The sequence below is a fragment of the Pseudophryne corroboree genome, chromosome 8, assembly GCF_028390025.1.
Source record: "Pseudophryne corroboree isolate aPseCor3 chromosome 8, aPseCor3.hap2, whole genome shotgun sequence".
NCBI classification, from domain to species: domain Eukaryota; kingdom Metazoa; phylum Chordata; class Amphibia; order Anura; family Myobatrachidae; genus Pseudophryne; species Pseudophryne corroboree.
Genome location: NC_086451.1, coordinates 119,523,933 through 119,543,207, shown reverse-complemented (window position 1 = coordinate 119,543,207; position 19,275 = coordinate 119,523,933). Strand labels below are relative to the sequence as shown.

At 41.0% G+C, this 19,275-nt stretch overlaps 1 protein-coding gene across 1 annotated transcript in view; it reads right to left on the bottom strand.

The window, feature by feature from the left end:
* BRINP1 (BMP/retinoic acid inducible neural specific 1) overlaps positions 1 to 18,582 on the bottom strand; it is a 375,138-nt gene extending 356,556 nt beyond the window's left edge. The window contains exon 1 of the mRNA XM_063936905.1: positions 18,306 to 18,582. The gene's annotated coding sequence lies outside the window, so the exon portion shown is untranslated. The remainder of the gene's footprint in view (positions 1 to 18,305) is intronic.
* Positions 18,583 to 19,275: the final 693 nt, after the last annotated feature.

The following is a 19,275-nucleotide window of genomic DNA, read 5'->3' as shown; positions in this document are numbered from 1 at the left end:
CTTATAGGGGGAAGTAGTGTAGTGATGTAGTGTACCATATAGGGTATGTAGTGTAGTAATGTATTGCAGTATATAGGGGCATGTAGTGCACTGATGTGGTGTAGCATGGGCGTAACTAGGGGGGGCTAAGGGGTCACGTGCCCCGGGCGACGGAAGAAGGGGGGCGCTGAGAACTCTGCCCAGCGATTCAGCCAGCCGCTCCTCCATCCCCGCTGTCCCCACCGTCACTGTGTGCTGCCCCTCCCACGTTAATAGGTGGAGTGGGCGGGCAGCGATTGGACGGTGTCTCCCATAGCCCACCTTCACAAGTCCCCCTCCGACGTTGACCGCTGCGGCGGGAATGACACAACGCAGTGCCATCACCGTCTCGCCTGCACCGTTAAGAGGAGGAACTGCCAGCCAGAGCCCATAGACAGGATAACCCATGGTGAGTTACAAGTAGAAAGATGTAAATGAGGGTGGGTAATGTGCGCTGTGTCAGGGATTAAATGTGTTGTGGAGGGGGAGAGCTGTGTGTGGGATAATTTGTGCTGGGGGGGAGCTATGTCAGGGATTACATGTACTGGGGGAGAGCTGTGTAAAGGATTATATGGTCTTGGGTGGGGTAGATCTGTGTCAGGGATTATATGTGTTGCGGGGGAGATCTGTGTAAAAGATTATATGTGCTGGGGGGGAGAGTTTTGTTGTGGATTATATGTGCTGCTGGGGGGAGAGCTGTGTCATGGATCAAATGTTACAATGTGCTGGGGAAGGGCTGTGTGTGGATTACCCCCTATACCTGCCTGGCACCACACACCTTGTTGCAGGGTTATGTAGGAGTGCATGCCTCCCCTCTCCCCCCCCCATCTCTCCCTCACCCCTCTCTCTCTCTCCAATCTCTCTCTCTCCTCCGTGGGACTGCGTAATGAGAGGTACTACTGTGCAGTGTTTTTTACGTAAAATTTTTAATTATGTATATTTTTATTTTATTTCTTTATTTTTAATTTTGTTTATTTTTTAGTTTGGGGCGGGGGGGGGAGACTAAATGACTGCCTTGCCCCGGGTGCCGAAAATCCTAGTTTCGGCCCTTGGTGTAGCATATAAGGGGATGTAGTGTAGTGATGTAGTGTAGCATATAGGGTATGTAGTGCACAGCATAGGGGCATGTAGTATAGTGATGTAGTTCAGCGTGTAGGGGATGTAGTATAGTGATGTAGTGTACCATATAGGGTATATAGTGTCAGGGGAATGTAGTGCACTGATGTGGTGTACCATATAAGGGGATGTAGTGTAGTGATGTGTCATGTAGCATATAGGGTATGTAGTGCAGTGCATAGAGGCATGTAGTGTAGTGATGTAGTTCAGCGTGTAGGGGATGTAGTATAGTGATGTAGTGCAGTGGGTAGGAGAATGTAGTGCAGTGATGAAGTGTTATGATATAGTGCAATGTATGGGGACACACGGTGGATCATGTAGCCGAACACGCTATCAGGGCATGTGACGCATACTGTAGGGCATTTGATGCACATAGGGGAATATTGTCCAATAGTATCTCCTTTTTTCAAATTACCTGGTAATCTGATATTTTAGTCTGACAGAATTTGTTTTTTTTTGGGGGGGGAAGGGGGGTGCAAACTATTGCCTTGCCCCGGGTGACGATAATCTTAGTTTCGGCCTTGAATAAACCTAGTGGTTGCTTCTAAAACACATCCCAACTAGAATGTTTTTACACTGAGGAAACCCAGTTCATTATGCAGAGTATATGACAATGGGCCTAGGGCCTAATTCAGAGCTGATCGGAGCAGGAAATGTGTTAGCAGATGGGCAAAACCATGTGCACTGCAGGGGGGCAGATATAACATGTGCAGAGAGAGTAAGATTTGGGTGGGTTATGTTGTTTCCATGCAGGATAAATACTGGCTGCTTTATTTTTACACTGCAATTTAGATTTCAGTTTTAACACACCCCATGCAAATCTAACTCTCTCTGCACATGTTATATCTGCCCACCCTGCCGTGCACATGGTGTTGCCTATCTGCTAACAAATTTGCTGCTACAATCAGGTCTGAATTAGGCCCCTAATTCAGACCTGATTGCAGTAGCAAAATGTTTCTCTAATAGGCAAAACCATGTGCACTGCAGGGGGGGCAGATATAACATGTGCAGATAGCATTAGATTTGGGTTGGGTGTGTTCAAACTGAAATCTAAATTGCAGTGTGAAAATAAAGCAGCTAGTTTTTACCCTGTACAGAAACAATATAACCCACCCAAATCTAACTTTCTCTGCACATGTTATATCTACCCCACCTGCAGTGCAACATGGTTTTGCCCATTAGAGAAAGATTTTGCTGCTGCGATCAGGTCTGAATTAGGTCCAATATCCAGTGTCTGCATGACAACTCTCATGAAACAATACTTGTCCCACTGAGTACTGCTAAGGCATTTGCTTAAGTCAAACAGCCATACTGTACTTCAAGGTCACCTTGACCAAATTTGGATTTGGAGAATATTTTGTCCAATAAGTTCATATGGTTTACGTTATCTAAACAACAGCAAGCTATTTCTGTTAGCTTGACACAACTAGCTGCCGGGCCTTACTAGGCCACTTGGGCCTGGGACTGAAAATGTTTAAGGGACTATACTGAGAAGGTGATGAGCTGGGACCAGTGCTGTGTGGATGTGGCCTGTGACAAAAATCAATATAAAAAAATAATCTGTTAGTAAACGTGTGTTTTAGCCTTGAAACACACTATCGATTTAGATCGATTTAAAATTTATTAAAATCAGCCTTTAGTAAATGTAACCCTTTGACCAAAAATAGGGACCATAGTGAGAAGGGGATGCTGACAGGATCTCGGTGTTCGGAATACCGGCAATCGGAATCCCAACGTCAGAATCCCGACACTGCTCAGAATACCGATGCTGGAATCCCACCATGGATCCAAATGAAAGCACCAGTATCCACAACGCCGGGATCCTAAATGGAGGACTACCGGATCTCTAGAGAGGTAAGCTGCCGGGGAAGGTAGGGTTAGCTGTTGGGAGGAAGGGTTAGGCACCCCAAGGGAGGGTTAGAGTTAGGCTGTGGGGGAGGGAGGTTAGGTTTAGGGGGTTTAGGGATCAGGGCTTGCTTACATTCTTAGGCAGAAATGGGATTTCAAACTGCAGGATGCCGATATCGGTATATTAACAGCCAGCATCCAAAGCCCTGGATGTCGGAAGGGAGGTCCCTAAAGCAAGCAAGTATCAGTAACCTCATTTTTTAAGATGCCAAGCCGACGATGTATCTTGCACATAGCGCTAAAATGTCTTGTTACGGCACTGAAGGACATAGTGTACATTTGAATTACGTTCATTTTAAATAATTTTTGGAGTTTCTTGGATTGTCATTTTGTACGTCAGTGAGGTGATTAAAGTTGGGTGAGAATGATAAAATTAAGTGTGTAATCACATTTAAACAATATAAGCTGGCTCTGGTGCATCTAACTGAGGCTGCATACTAAGTGCAAAATCAAAGCAAGGATTCTAGACTATGCTAGGTTTTTCATTTCCATGGCAATGGTCTGAAATCTGCATTTGTTCTGATAAGGGCAAAGATTAAGGACATAGTTTAACACCAGGAAATAGGTATGCAAGGTATAGCCTTATGTTTTTACTTTGGATTTCTCTGTTATCTTTCAGAAATATATATATATTTTTTTACTCCTAAGTAATCTATTAGTAATATAACCACTATAGTGATATACTTTAGTAATAATAATCTAATAAGCCTACTGTTTGAATCAGTTCATCTTTACTAATATTAATTGCTGTCATTTTAGAGTAATCAATTAGTCTAAGTAAAATGCAGTTAATGGGCTTGGTTGTGAGTCCAAATGCGGCAGCACTCTGACACTCTCCGCATTCTGTACAAGTGCCAAAGCAAGCTATCGAAGATTGCGCATGTTGCATGCCATGAGCATGTAGCATGACTTCCGTGCTTGTTTGAGGCATGTGGATGGACATGGGAAGCCTGTTTCAGATGGATCTTTTGCATCCAGCATGGAGTGTGTGCATTTGCTAATGATGATGATGGTGGTGATAGAAACAATGGGTGGTGCATATTTAAGCCACATGGATGCTGGCATAGATGGACAGCTACTCTCATTAGCACAAGGTAGGCTGCTGGCTCCCCCCACTTACCGGCACTTTGCACCTTGCTCAGAATCAGGCCCAGTATGTGTTCCATGATTATCACTTTATGTACAGCTGTGCTCAGGGTATTAATATGTGGCTGACATACTGGCATCAAAGACAAAAGGTTTGAGATTTTCATTGGGATAGGCTGCAGCTCATTGTGATGTACTGTGAGAGCACATGGGGGGGTACATCGACGATCAGTTACTTTGACATGCGGGGGGACACCCAGCACAGGGCTAGACCGCCCCGCATGTCAGGAACTAACTACCCCCTCAGAGGTACAAAAGCATCGCACAGCGGCGATGCTTTTGTACCTGGTGAGTAGCTCTCTGCCAGCGCAGCTCTTGTACTCTGGCAGGGAGCTACTGGCCACGTCCCGGGTCGCGGCGGCTGCGTGTGATGTCATGCAGCCTTCGCGGCCCGCCCACCCAACGGTCCGGACCCCTCCCGCCCCGCGACTGCCTCTGCCTGTCAATCAGGCAGAGGCGATCGCAGCCCAGAGATGCTCATAGCATCTCACTGGGCTCCTGAGGCTCCACAAAAAGATCCAGTCTGAGATCGCTGCTGCCGCAGTGATCCAATCTGAATTAGCCCCATGGTTAGAAATCTGCATGGGATTTTAAAATGGGAATTGTGAGGAGGGTGAAGATAGAATAAGTGGGCAGTGCCCTGTACACAGCAGAAATAGCGAGTGGGAGGAGGGATTAGAGGAGAGCATATAGAGGTGTGTAAAAGTAAATTGCCATTCAAACTATGAAGTATATAATAACACATGCTATAATTCTTTCAAAGAATATAGTATAAACTATTGTACTGAAATGTAATTATTAAGATATAAATTGGTACGTTATTAGTAGTATGGCAAAGAAAGACAATTTTTATATATGGTAAAAATCTTTGTAGGCATGACATGTTCTTTGTCTAACAAAAGTGTAGATACAACATAACAAAATAAAGATACTGTAGACAACGCACCTGGTGCAGATGCCAAAAACCGGCACGTGCCAAAGGAATTAAGGGGGACAGTGTACTAAGCAGTGATTGAAGTGGAGAAGTGAGTCAGTGGAGAAGCTGCCCATGGCTGCTCTGTATATTTTTATAGTATGCAAATTGATAAATGTTACGTGAATACTGATTGGTTGCCATGGGCAACTTCTTCACTGGCTCACTGCTCCACTTGTATCACTGCTTAGTACATGTCTTCCACTGTTCAGTAACTGAAGTGAAACCCCTTTATTTATTTTTTATTTATAGACCACCTGATAACATGTACAGTGGCACTATATGGGAGATGGCTAAGTGGCAGCCTCATACCCACTAGGCATGCTCCAGTCATGATTCTGTCATGCCGCATTTACAATGCAGCTTTTCCCCACTGTCCTGTTGGATCTGTTGGGAGGTATCCTATGACTGGCCATAAATGTTAGTTTTTATACAGAGGATTCAAATTGGATACTGATATTGATGTTACATATTTGGGATTTGCATTAATATTCCGCCTAGCAGTCAGGTACTTAAGATAGAAGACAAATGCTAGTTAGAAATTGATGATATTCAGACTGTGCTAAATGCATTAATGGTGAACTGGGCTCTGTCATTTAAGCTTTTTATAGATAGCCTTTTGGATGGCCTGAAAAGTGTGGTGCCCATATTTGCTAATTATATAATTCCATGTAGGTTTATTATTGCAAAACAGGAGCGTAACTTACTTCAAAAATATTATTATACTGAAAGTAGATAAATGTATGCATCTAGGCTATAGTAATAACTGTGCAACTTACACATTTAATGGAATGCATTTAGAGAAAACAAAGATGAAAAGTGACAACGGAATCTAAATGACAAAGAGCTTAATAACAGCACACAGTTCCAAGTAGCAAGGGCAAATATGATGTAAGGGCGCAGAAAAGGGAAACAAAAGCATGTGATACAAACACAGTATTACAATCAGATAAGTCAGTGTTTACTGTAGACCACATTTTGAATATATGGCATTTTCAACAGAACACTGTATAAAGGACAACTTTGGAAAGTTCACTGGCTGGAAGTCCCATTTGAACAGAAAGTTTAATTTCTAAATAAAGATTTTGTAAAGTAGGTCTGATTAATTTAGAAAAAAAAAGAAAAAAGATACCTTATGAGTGACCTAATTAATGTGTATATGTATACATATAGCCGAGGTCAACAGTGCCGCAACTAGGGTCGGGAGCCCCCTAAGGGGGCATATGCCCTGGGTGCTGGATTTAAGGGGGAGCTGAGACTTCATCCATCTCCCTAAGTCAGCCACTCCTCCTCCCTCCTGCTGGGCGCTAGTCTCGGGGTCAGTGGTGGATCCATAGGGAGGCAATGACATCCTGCAGCACACTGCCTGCAAAAACTTTGTCCTCCACAGCACTGCACTCCAGACAGTGGCTGAATTCACAATCAATCTAAAATCCTCACAGCAAAGCACAGCTTGACAATCAGGATTTTAGATTGATTATAAAGTCTGCCACAGTCTGAATGAGTCAAATGATGAACAAAGCACATGAGCCTGTAGGGGCAGTGGATTGCTGTGTGTGGGGATCCGCTCCCGGATACTGCCTGCTACTGTCGGCATCAGCAGGGTGCTGTATGTTGTGACTGGCGGCAGCCTGCATCTTGATCAGTGACGTACTGTGGTAACTGGTTGTTTACTTTCATTGCCATTCCAAGCCTGGGCTTGCTCTTTCTCTCCATCCCACCCCCCCTCTCTCCAACACCCCTCTCCCATCTCTCCTCCCCCCCGCCCCTTGTTTATCCCATGGACCATGTTATGAACTTGAGTCAAAGGCAATTACTACTGTGTGGCATTATGTATATAAGGAGCATTACTACTGTGTAGCATAATATGTTTAAGGGATACTAGTGTGTGGAATAATGTGCTATAAAGGGCATTACTACTGTGTGGCATATTGTGAATAAGGGTCTCTATTGTGTGACATAACATGGTGTAAAATAATTAGATTTATTTGTGTGTGTGTGTGTGGGAAGGGAACAAATTACTTTCTTGCCCCGGGTGGCGAAAATCCTAGTTTCGGCCCTGAGGTGAAGACAAAGATTTGTCTATGAAAGTTTTGTGCCAAAGATCACACAGAATAAAGGGATCACTCTGCCTCTCCTATATCTCATTTCTGTTCACCCTCTCTCTCCTGTACCTTCTTCTCTTGCTCTTATTGCCACATCGACTCCACCCTGATTATGCCGAGATTTCTCCCATGCTGCCCCTCTCCTCTAATACTCACTCCCATGCCAAGTCAGACTTTCTGTGAGTCTTTCCAGCTTTAAACATTTACTCTCCTTTTCTTAAAACCCTTCCATACCACCTCAAAAATCGCCACTCTTCTCTTGTCTTCATCCCTGTTGTTTGCTTCTCCTCAGTTCATCCTTCAACTATTCACCTCTTAGCATGTAAGATCTAATGGACAGGTCCCTCTTTTCTCATGTTCATTCCTACCACTATCCATGCTTCCAATCGTCCTAGCCTCTTGTCTTCTAGGGGGAGATATATAAAATATTACAAATAAGTTGTGATAATCTTTTCCTTTGGTCACCTGCATACTGGCATTTTTGATCACCAGTATGAAGGATTGCTTACCCACCAGAACAAGTCTACCAATAAAGAGCTGTCCTGGCAATGAATAGACTTCTGGATTTTTGAGTCACAGTTCCAAATATGTATGTGCAGCCATCTGCATGTGCATGCACAATCACAAATGTCAATGAATTGAGAAGGATACTTTGATGTTGTGACTAAAATGCCCATAGGCTTCTATAAGCAACGTCATCTATTGATGACATTGCCTAGTGGGCACAAGCTTGTTGCAAGGGGGCACATTGCATTTCAGTAGAATCCTATGGGAACTGCTGTGCCACAAGACTGTGGCAGGTATCTATGACTCTAACCCTAACCTCACCCAGCAGCCTAACCCTAATGCTGACATTCTAAAAATGTGAACACATTGCCTGTCAACATTTTAACAATGTTGACATCATACAGATGGAGCTGCACTCATCGCGATCCATCTGCCTAGTCATGCCGGGAGCGCACAGAGACGCTTCCACTCCAGATGCAGCGATAGGAGTGTCCAGACGGGTGCGCCCAGGCACAGATGAAGCCACCGCTAGCATGGCTCCATCTGTAACTGTCGACTGTTGTATTGACATTGTGATTGTCGACCTTTTGACTACGCCCAGCTTAATCCATTAATAAATACAGAGAATTTATCTGGTTTCAATTTTTGAGGCAAATAATGATTTTCTTTTCTTCCCCATTGAGGCTAATTTGCAAATGTCATAATGGGAGTTTTGATTAGACTTTATGAAAGACTGAACTTGATGGACCTGTGTTTTCCTTCAACCTTACTAACTGTTTAACATTTGAGCACAATTTATTTGTACAGTCTCATCAGTGCAAGGGAGAACTATACATGCAGTGTACAATCACATTCTGCAGTGCTCATCCAGGCAGAAGATTTAAGCATCTGGCTCACATGATACTGTTCCACTAGCAAGAAACCAGTTATTTTTAATGGCTGCTGTAAAGAGTCAGATCTGCATTTTCACTGGCGTTCCTTGCATTCCCCAATGGAAAACAGAGAATACACACTGACCATTTAAGAAATGGCTTATGAAGCTTATAGTAGTTTAATAGCTCAAACCAGGACACTAAAGAGTAATATATGCCAATTAATTTTGCAAATTATTTTTTGCCCCCCCAAAAATGTAGGTCGCTCATTCATAAGTGCACTGCTATTTGTATGTTAGCTAAGTTTCAATGAAAAATAATCATTGATAACTTGACAAAATTAATGATGCATCCCATCTCATTAATCTGCTATAGTAGGGCATTAGTATGCTTTGAAGTTTGAACAAACAGCTGCGTATTATCTCCATGCTTTCTATATATGATTGAAATATTAACAGTTTGTACAATCATTTGTTTGTCTTCACAAATTTAAAACTTCTTCAGCTAAATGTTGGTCACACAAGGACACCAAAGGGCAGATGTACTAAGCCGTTGAGAGTGATAAAGTGGAGAGAGATAAACTACCAACCAATCAGCTCCTAACTGTAATTATTCAAACACAGCCTGTAACATGGCAGTTAGGAACTGATTGGCTGGTACTTTATCTCTCTCCAAGGCTTTTCATTTCAGATTGATGCTGTTGGAGTGATGGGTATAGTCAGAAGATGAAACCATGCACATACTTATGGTCTCTAACCTGGTATTGTTCTTAGCACCAAATGAAACAAGTGCTCAGCTGGCATGTAAACTCAGCATAAGGTCTTACAGCAAATAAATATTATTACTACGCAAAATAAATGAATTACAATAAAGTACTTACCCAGAATCAGAAGCATAAAAATCATGATAAGGGCTAGATGCATCATCGCTTGGAAAGTGATAAAATGGAGAGTGAAAAAGTGCCAGCCAATCAGCTCCTAACTGACATTTTTCAAACACAGCCTGTGACATGGCAGTTAGGAGCTGATTGACTGGTACTTTTCCACTCTCCATTTTATCACTTTCCGAGCGATGATGCATCTAGCCCTAAATCTTCTTGAGCTGACAATCTAGATGTCTTAAGTGACTCAACTTCAGTATCCAGTTTTTGATGTAATGATTTACAGTTTTGATACAATGTACAAGGTACAGTATATTATTTTTATTTGCACATACTGTACATGTTAAGAATTAGATAACTATGTAAAATGGTAATGGATCAATGTGTCGACCTGGATAAGGTCGACAGTCAATAGGTCAAACACTATTGGTCAACATGGACAAAGTCAACATGGAAAAATGGTAGACCCCGTGAAAAGGTCTACATGGGACAAGCTGACATGAGTTTTTATATATTTATATATATACACTAGCTGTTCTACCTGTTAAATTTCATCTTCATAACATATCGGGAAGTAAGAGAATTAGTGATGAGTCAGTCAGTCAGTCAGTGAGGGCTTTTCGCATTTTTGTAGTTTATGAAATTCTACACACTGGAGGTGCAATCCAAATTTTTATCTGATTGCCCATTTGGACGTTATCGTTCACGCAATGCAAGCCACGCATTGGTAATGATGTCATTATGTCAACCACCTTTTAATCCTGAGTTTATTAAAATTCTAATTACCTAGTTTTCCTGTCTCCCGCCTGAAGAATACCTATGTAAATTTCATCTTCCTAACATATCGGGATGTAAGAGAATTAGTGATGAGTCAGTCAGTCAGTGAGTGAGTGAGTGAGGGCTTTCGCATTTATATACAGTATATAGATGTATGCTCTCTTAGACTTTTTCTTACTCTCCATCGATCACCCCTTGGTAAACACTGCTATATCGCAGCTGTAATAAGTATTTAATCGGAAATAAATACTAAAAGAGCCCATGGTTACATTGGTAAAAGATCTATATAGCAAATATTTGTATACAAAATAAAAAAGCAGAGATGTGCAAAATGATTGCTGACCCTACAGCTCTGCTGCCCTAAGATAGTGCATATATAGCCTTTACCCAAATCCATCCTAAATTATCTACAAATGTATGTAAAATAAAAAATGCTAAAACATATGTGACCTATCAGAATTATAGGAAGTCTAAAGGTAACAAAGGGGAATATGTACTAAAAGATCAGGGGGGGTTTTCCTCAAATTTCTCAGTGGCTTTGAGGATTGAATATAAAAAGGCATTTCTAATACATAAAAAACAGACCTTAATGCCATAGAGATTTGGCAGTTTTGAAAAAATGATCTAAAGAAAGTATACCCCGAAGTCTCATAACTTTTTATTTTAAAGCTTTTCACACAAAATCACTAAGGGCCGATTCGATAAGTAGCAGTAATTTATTGTGCGGGGGAAAAGGGTAGTAAACTCGGGCTTTTACACCTGGGGCTATTCAATTACAGACCCTTTTCCTTGCGCAGTAAATTACACACTACAGTATTGTGTGTTAACCCAAAGAATCCGGGATAAGTGCCAGGAGGCATGGGTTAACGTACTTGTGGCACCCACGCTAAGGGCACTTACAGTATCGCAGATTTCAGTTTGAGACACCCTCAGGCTCGTTCATAAATCCATGTTAAGTGCAGGCACTGGCTGATCACTGGCTTTAACTGAATAGCTCTGGCATATCAGTTAACCGTGGCTAAATGATTCCAGCCCTAAGACTTATACTACACTGGAATCCTAAGTAACTGTATCCTGGAGGACACTGTGAAGATTGACAGTGAAATAGGGTACAATTTTCTTATTGAGTTGTTACTTCAAAAATAAATTTGAGGGTATGATTACACAAAATGATTATGAACACTACACCAAAAGGCTTTTTGCCACTGGGGAACTTTCTGACCATACTAGGCTTATGTACACTGAATGTTACTATAGTATTGCACACAGTAGGGACTGCTGGAGAAGATGGGAGGACGGACTCCTCATGTCTATCCTCTTTAACACCAAAACTGATTATCCATGAAGTCAGTAGAACCCTTATCTAGAATTTTAAACTGTAGCTGAAGATGCTTATTTCTTTTCAGCTCTCTGCATTACTATAACTACTTCCATGCCTGGCTAGGCAGCACATCAAGTGTTAGCCCTCTGCTGGAGGTGTGGCTGCCAGATTCTGTACGCTGATATTCCTGTGGGACTGAGTTTATTTTCCTGATCTCCAGGACTTCTGATCTTGAAAAATAAATTTGTAAAAATAATGTCTGTATAGAGAAAAATGTATTCTATTTTTACTGTAACTGTTCCATTCTGAAATATGAGATTTATTTGCTACATTTTTGCAAACTGGAGTCAAATTTCTAAAACTATCCATTTTAACAATAAATTTGATAATACCTTGGTCATTTTTGGGGTAGTAGTCATTTAAGATCACCTTTAGCCTTTTGTTTTTTTCATAGACACTACTGACATGTATGAATGGCCAGATGATCCACATATGGATGAGAAACATTGTATTACATTATTAAGGTTGCAGTACCAAACATGAACTTAAACTCCCATTTTCTATCCTAGAGGTGTGTAAAGTTTGTTTTCCTTTAGCTCCTACTTTTTATCTTTTTTTTTTTCCTGATGTCCAAAAGTTAATAATCAATGGTACCAATATGGCCTAAGAGCCATTTATTTCCCATCACTGTTCTAATGCATAAAACTGTGTCCATGACTGTGTCCAGAAGAGTATCTCACCAAGGTGAAGATGCATCAAGCAGTGAAAACAGTGGAGAAGTTGGCCACAGCTACTACTGTACCTATCATACCTACCAAAGTAGAATGTACTTGATTAATTCTTACCTCAAAGCTGATTGGTTACTGTAAGCAATGACTCCATTTGGTCTACTTCTCCACTCTTTTTACTGCTTTATATATCGCCCCTCAGATCTAGCATCAAAGCTTCTAGTTATTTGTTATACATCAGATTGCAGCCATAAAATGATAAGTTCAATATATAGGATATAGTTTAACACCAGTAAGAGATATAAGTAAAACAAGATGTTACATTGAAAATAAAAGGAAATACATAAGCTTATTACATTTACATGGTTTATTACATTTACATGGTTTTGGTTCTAATTCGTATAGTTTTGGTTTTGGATTTGGTTTTGGATTTCACCCGTGATTTTTTATTTTTTCCCAAAAATTGACAAATAAAGCTAAAATCACATAATTTGGGTTTATTTTTATTCCTAAAGTATTATTAATCTCAATAACATAAATTTTCTCTAATTTTTTCCCTCACAATTCACAATATTGGCCCTCATTCCGAGTTGATCGGTCGCAAGGCGAATTTAGCAGAGTTACACACGCTAAGCCTACGCCTACTGGGAGTGTATCTTAGCTTCTTAAAATTGCGACCGATGTAATCGCAATATTGCGATTACAAACTACTTAGCAGTTTCTGAGTAACTTCAACCTTACTCTGCCTGTGCGATCAGTTCAGTGCTTGTCGTTCCTGGTTTGACGTCACAAACACACCCAGCGTTCGCTCAGACACTCCCCCGTTTCTCCAGCCACTCCTGCGTTTTTTCCGGAAACGGTAGCGTTTTCATCCACACGCCCATAAAACGCCGTGTTTCCGCCCAGTAACACCCATTTCCTGTCAATCACATTACGATCGCCGGAGCGATGAAAAAGCCGTGAGTAAAAATACTATCTTAATTGTTAAATTACTTGGCGCAGTCGCAGTGCGAATATTGCGCATGCGTACTAAGCGGATTTTCATTGCGATGCGATGAAAAATACCGAGCGAACGACTCGGAATGAGGGCCATTGTTTTCATCCGCTTTAATCCAAAGACTGCAGCGAGTTGTCTGATTACTAAACGACAGAGTAGCAGCACAAATACAAGGCGGTTTATAGCACATCTTAAGCTGTGTACGCATTAGACGATTTTGTAAATGACTTGCCCGATTCCAATGGATCAGAATGACAAATTGTTAAAATCATTCAATGTGTACCCACTATGTCGCTGATGATGCGCTCTCCTGCAGGTTATCAGTGACATTACCCGTCGGACCTGCATGCAACTCAATCTGGCCAGATGCAGTATGCTCCCTCCCCATCACTGCCGGCATCGGCAAGTGTGTATGCACTTGTCAATGCCAGAACCCTCGCTGGGTCCAGTCACCACCAATGTCATGCTGGGTACACATCGTCTAATGTGTACCCAGCTTAAGACACATTGCCACACAGCAGTGTCAGAAGTTAAAAGTGGTGCATGACTGGTTTCAACAGCTACAGTGCTAGTTTTGGGTTGCTCTACTCTAAACTGATCGTTATCCATTTTTCAGTTCGCAGATCACTGCATGGAGTCATAGGGCTTATAGCTATGCACCTGTCACCTGCCAGTGTACCAGGTCTTTGGACTGAGCACACTAGGGTAAAGCGCACCAAACAGTACAAACAATAGATCTACAGTATTTTTTTCTTTTTTGAACTTGCAGCTCACTTCAAATTGCGTAAAGTCACCGGGATTATATATACACGTGACCATATCACACTAGGGTAAAGAGCACAAAACAGTATAAATAATATAAGAATATCTGTTAGTGAGTCACACAATACATAATATAGTGCTGATTGTGAACAGCCACTTTAGATGGACACAGCACAGCCAATTTACACCAAACTACAGCGCAGCATACAGCAGCATACCCCTATACACTGACTATATACAGAGCATAGCCACTTGTAAGTCTGTAGTCTGACACAGCACAGTCAATACAGCCGAGTACAGTGTAGCATACAGCAGTGTGCCCCTGTACACTGACTATATACAGAGCACAGCCACCTGTAAGTCTGTAGTCTGACACAGCACAGCCAATACAGCAGAGTACAGTGCAGCATACTGCTGCGTACCCCCTATACACTGACTATATACAGTGCACAGCCACCTGTAAGTCTGTAGTCTTACACAGCACAGCCAATACAACAGAGTACAGTGTAGCATACAGCAGTGTGCTCCCTAAACATTGACTATATATAGAGCATAGCCATTTGTTAGTCTGGAGTCTGGACAGTAGACACAGCACAACCAATAGAGCAGAGTACAGCACAGCATACAGCAGCGTGCCTGAGAGTGGAGTGGCGCCAAGTCACAACCAAGACACCTTATATAGACCCCAAAACCAGCGAGAATTCGACGCCAGGGAGGATGACGTTTTGCCAAGGAATCCGAACCACTCATCCCTAACATATGTATCTACATATTAGTTACATTTTATATATATATATATATATATATATATATATATATAATGAGACTGTTATATCAATAAAATAAAATATAGATGATAGTAATAATTTACTGTACATTTCTATGACTGCACAAATTACTGTATCTGGGCAAATTTGCACAATAAACTATGAGCCCTGTTATGCAAAATCAGGGAACAGTGACCACTGAAAAGCATTCGGCATTGAAATGACTGTAAAAAGAAAAGAAAAGATGAATTCTATAAAAGTGAAAAAGCATATACTGTAAAATGGGGGTTTGACTGTATTATTATTATTAATAATACTACTGCTATTATTATCTTTATTATGCTCCAAGGTATTGCAGTGTTCAATCATACAAATAAATAGTACTAAGTCGGTAAGAATCAATGTGACTAGTGAAAGCATATACAAAAGAATTCCTTTGTTAGTAAGAGATTGTAGATGATAATGATGTCCTCTAAGAACAGTATTAAAAGAGAATAATCATCGCCTTTTGTGACTAAAACCCATCGCTAAAGCTTCCTGAAATAATGATGATACAATAAAGAATGTGCAAAACCTTTTGCACAGAAAGCAAAAAGTGCAACAGAAAGGAAGACGCAAACGACAGTAGAGAAACACAAGGCATTGTGTACAAGAGGACAAGGACCCAAACACCCATTATTCACTATGACCACAAGCAGAACTAAGAGAACATAACTTATTGAAAATCTATTCTGAAGTCACACAACGTTCTTATTCTACCGCTCACAAGAAGACGAATGTATTCTACAAATAATTAGAAAAAAAAAATCTTTAGTTGCCAGATGAACAGTCGTGCAACATGCAAACTAATATTCTTTAATAGCAAGAGGATACAAAGTAATTGTATTTGGCAGCCTTCTGTAATACACTGAGCTAATTTCATAACCACCCTCCCTACTGTGTCTCTGTTTCTAGTGTTTTCATAAACTAAAGATTGATGAGGATTGGCTGACCAGGAGACATATATTAGTTATACTGCTTATTTACTTTGACCTTGCATTTTATTGATATCGATTTTTCATTCTTGCTTCAATGCACCCTCTAACACATCAACTTATAGTGAGAACTGGAAAGGGGTTCACTTCATTTTGCATGCTAAATTGGTTATCACATTGTGAATATTGATATGTATAACAGCTTATTTGGTATCAGTAGGCCTGGGGTAATATTTTCTTGTCAAATTCATATAAAGATGAGTACCACTATTATGTCTCTAAAGAAGAGAAAAAGCATAGGGTCATCCAAATTTTCATAAATGAGTAGCCCCTTTGATTCTGCACTATATCAAATTTAATTTTACCCTGTCATTAACAGGTGTTATGTTTTGGGGTGTATCCAATGTGTTATATGTATATTAGTATACTATTTAATATGCTATTGCTGAAAATAGCACATAGTATTCTCTCATGACATAGTAAACATAAAATGTCTTCAATCCTAGCTTATTTTATTCTACCTACCTGCTAGTAACTATTGGTCAGTGATGCTAAGAAATGCTTTACAACTAAATGAATCTTGCATACAGTTGCTCAGTAGTAGTTATAAGTCTACCTCAAGCTGTATCTGACTATAACGTTGTAGTCTTATTCAATTAATTATTTTATTTTATGTTTATGTAAAACTAGGTAAATACATGTATTTAGCATTGGCCATTGGTTTGGCTTATCTTTGAAAACAACCTCAAACAATACTAAGTATGGCATTTTTTTTTTAAAACCTTAAAGTGAACTTGTCACAATTAAAGGACAAGTCTACGCCAAAATAACATTTTACCACCCATGGGAATCTCACAGGGGAGGGTTCCTGACAGCGCAGCCAGAAGTTAGAATAAATGATCTTTGACCATAAAAGATGATCTCTTGCTGAGCGTATTGGAGGCAATGTGGGTCCTACCAATTTGCAAATCAGTTGAAAAACAGACACATTTGATGCTTTACATATATTTCTTTCCCATGCCCAAAACAAAGTTTTGTACTTTTGAGTAGAATTGCCCTTCAATTAACATTTCCAATACAATCCTCATCATTCACTGTGTGCCATGCCAGTTTTTTCAAAAGCATGCATGTATTTATATTTTTATCAATATTCTCCATCTCTGGTGCCACTTGCATTGTATGCAAATGGGGAGGATGTGATGGATAACCCGTGCCAAGATAGCTTTGGAAAGAAAAATTGAAAAGGAATCTGGAAAAGTAAATGAATTTGCAGTTATTTAAACACACCATTGTCGATCTGTGTGGGTATGACTCTCTTTGTAGTACTGCAACATTGAAAACCTTATCAGCACTATTATTTGCAGCACTGGCTATTGTAATATACAATACGTTGCAAAAATTCAGAATTACACGAACATAAAATAGTTGGCTACAAAGCATCACTTGACAGCTCTATACCAAGCTGGAGTGAATGAGCAAAAAAATAATAATATCTAATTGCTAAGAATATAACGACCTCGTCCATCTTTTGGGGGTATATTATTTGTAAATGAATCTTATCACACATCACACATAACATGGTCAGCAGTGATGGTTGCTGTCATTAACTTCTAAGCTTTTCAACACAGAGGTCACGTCCCATTTTACACATAGAAAGTCCAGGCCCATCTACTGTAGCCGCTCATTCGCACCTACAGTATGCTACCCAACGCCCGATCTTCGCTGCATTTACATAGCAGCTGGGAGCACGTTCCCCCATCTGAGAACAGCGTCCGGGGCTGCAGAACCAGGGACAGCTCCGTCTCCCAGCAAAGACAGCCAGCCAGCTAACAAACCATCACAGTATAGGCATCGCCATAGAAGATGTGACACATGCACAGCACAGAATGCAACAAATAACAGCTGAAAGCATGTGTCATACGTGCCTGCATGTCATTGTGTACCTGCCTGGAAGGTATAGGAGTGTGGGCACTGGGCACGTATGGACTGTGGGTGCTCACACGTTACAATCTGATTGTGCTCATTCCTGTGGATTCCAAATGCGTTGTTATAAATGTGCACACGTGTATCAGCGTCTGAATTTATTAGCATCAGTCGTGCGAACGCTTAACGTGCCCAGGTTTTAATGAGAGGGTTCTGTGTAATGATGGCACTGTTAATTAAAGTAAGTGTGTGTGTGTGTGTGTGTGTGTGTGTGTGTGTGTGTGTGTGTTTCTATATGTGTCTATATAGTGTGTGTGTGTGTGTGTGTGTGTGTGTGTGTGTGTGTGTGTGTGTGTTCTGAGTCCATATGCTGGTGGTAGCAGGTAGGTTATTAAGCATTTGCCTGTTGGTGTCTGTATTGTAGACGTGTGCCTGCCTGATGGGTCTGCATTGCATGTTAATGCATGGATATACGTGTGCTAAACATGTCCATCTACCCAGCCTCCAATGGTCAAGCTGCACAGTACTTGCCTGCTGTCAGTGTGCCTCTCTGGCAAAGAATAGGAATCCAAGTGCAGTTATTATCCGAGGTAAGTACCTCTGGGAGCTGCTAACATGCTGATGCTGCTGCTGACTGTGTAATCTTGGATTGTCAGCAGTCCTTGTCATGCTCAGACAGAAAACAACCTTCCTTTTCTAGAGATCCCAAGCATTAAAAAGGCAGTGGTTATTGAACGTGCTGGCTATTTTCCTCCTTGTACTTATGCAGACAAGATGATGACTGGAGCAGGAAAAAGAGAGGGGCTGTGTAGGGGGGATGGGAGATGGGATGTAATGAATGAGGAAAGAGCTGGGAGGAGTTAGCTGCACAGATCTGATTTTTTTTTTAGCCTTATATCCTATGAGATTCTGGAGCAGGAGGCAGAATTGAGGTGGGACATGATATAGACAAACTGAACCCATCAGCCCAGGCTGCCTTAATTGCCAAAACATGTGTCATGTATAGGAGAAAAAGAGGAGTCAGGATCTGGAGAGAACATATTCACATAGTAAAGTGTTGCTGAGGGGTACTGTGAGACCAGAAGACAGGGGCATCATTACAGAATATAGCAGAGAGACGGAAACATGGCTTCAGAGGAAAAGACTAGAGGTAGGCAGAGATGAGGCATGATGCTCATGGGCTCTTAGAATTATATATGTATGTATATATATATATATATATATATATATATATATATAAGATGTGTGTCATTAATTATGGGTAGCATACAACGTCGCATGCCTACACAATAGAGATTCATTTAATTTCATGTGCACTGGCCTCTGTGCTACAACAAGTGTCCTTTTACAATGAGCCTAGAGATGTGATGTGCTGCCTGTTCTCTGGGGAACTGGGACAGAAGGCATCACTGAGCACTGCTGGGTCCTAATGCTGCTGGATCCTCCCTGGTATAGACACTGCTGCAGTAAGACCTGGCTTATCTCAGATTGCTGACATTCT